The sequence below is a fragment of the Apis dorsata genome, unplaced genomic scaffold (genome assembly GCF_000469605.1).
Source record: "Apis dorsata unplaced genomic scaffold, Apis dorsata 1.3 scaffold_52, whole genome shotgun sequence".
NCBI classification, from domain to species: Eukaryota; Metazoa; Arthropoda; class Insecta; order Hymenoptera; family Apidae; genus Apis; species Apis dorsata.
Window position 1 is genome coordinate 2,815,044 of NW_006263353.1, and position 1,395 is coordinate 2,816,438.

Genomic DNA, 1,395 nt, shown 5'->3' on the forward strand with positions numbered 1-1,395 from the left:
GTTATTTCTATCTACGATTCAATGCTTTTAACCTGAAAATACGATAAACTTTCCATTTAAGCGTATCGAATATAACGAGCTTTTAAATTTCAGCTTTTAAACTTGGGAAATTTACAATATACAAGCTTGTATCTTTATTATCCTTTATGCATTAAATTTTAAAAATTAATCATCTTCGAGCACAAATATTTCATATATATTTATATATTAATATTATATAACTTCTTGTATAAAATTCGATTAGAAAATTACTCGTGATTTTGTGAAAATTTTTTTATAATTCTTTTACAATTTTTTAAAATTTGACTGAAGACAATATTTAAAGATCGAATAATACGTACACGATGTACATCGTCTTTAAATCGAAGTCACATTAAAATTAAACTCGGGCCCAAGTCGCTCGACTAACGCGCATCTCTTTCGCGCACGAGACGTAGCGGGCCTTAGCGGTAACCAGACGCACGCGTGACACGTGGCTCAGTCTGATTTTGCGCGTGGCGTTGTAAGTGTCGGGAGAGAATGTGCCGCGGGAAGGAGGACCTCCCAGAAAACGAAAACAGAGAAGGTAAGCGTTGGAAGCGTAGTATAAGTGTTTACAATGTTACGTGTTTATAACTCATGTATTCGTGTAACGTAATATATAATATAATATTGTAGGTTTTATAATAACGATAACTGCGCAATATAAGATTATCTTGGCTATTTTATATTATTTAAATAAATAGCATTTCACTTCCATTCGATACGATACGATTTAATAATTTATTATTGTTCCATAAAATTTTTCTTATATTTAAATAATATCCTTCTCGACAAAAATTACCTCGATACAGATAAACGAGAGTATATCGAGAGTAATAAGCTTAAATTTTTGCTTCCTCGATGTAATCCTCTTACGTCCTCTTGGATCAAAATTTCGATGTTAACGCAGATATTCTTTACGTTCGAATAACACTCTTTGAAAGTTCATTCTCGGCAAAAATTCTCGCAAATTGTATCGATACGATAAGAATAAGCCTCGCCTCGAAAGTTTTTCAAACGTTACCTGGAAATTTCGATGGTAACACGGATTTTCTGATTGCGTTGACGCATCTCGCCACGCAACAAGCATCTCGAGGCAGCGTCGAAATTTGTCGCGACCTTAATGCGATTATGTTCGTCAGCGCGTCCTACGCGCGCATAATGCGAATCGAATTCGACGAGAAAATCTAGGTAGACGAAGGGAAAAGAGAGGAGGAATTCGCGCGCGATTCTGTAATCGGACTTCGCTTACGTACGTACCCTCCATACATTTTCATCTCGTCATCTCGTCGTACTCTCCTTTTAGGAAATTCTTTCCGATTCATCGCGAAATTTCTTTTTTTTTTTTTTTTTTTGGAATTGGTTTTTTTTTTT

At 35.1% G+C, this 1,395-nt stretch overlaps 1 protein-coding gene across 3 annotated transcripts in view; it reads left to right on the top strand.

The window, feature by feature from the left end:
• Window positions 1-469: 469 nt before the first annotated feature.
• Window positions 470-1,395, top strand: part of LOC102672186 (tetraspanin-12-like) — a 21,552-nt gene continuing 20,626 nt past the window's right edge. Inside the window, exon 1 of one of the 3 annotated variants that reach the window (XM_031514961.1) lies at window positions 470-565. The gene's annotated coding sequence lies outside the window, so the exon portion shown is untranslated. The remainder of the gene's footprint in view (window positions 566-1,395) is intronic. The other 2 variants (XM_031514960.1, XM_006609295.2) reach the window with 2 other exon arrangements.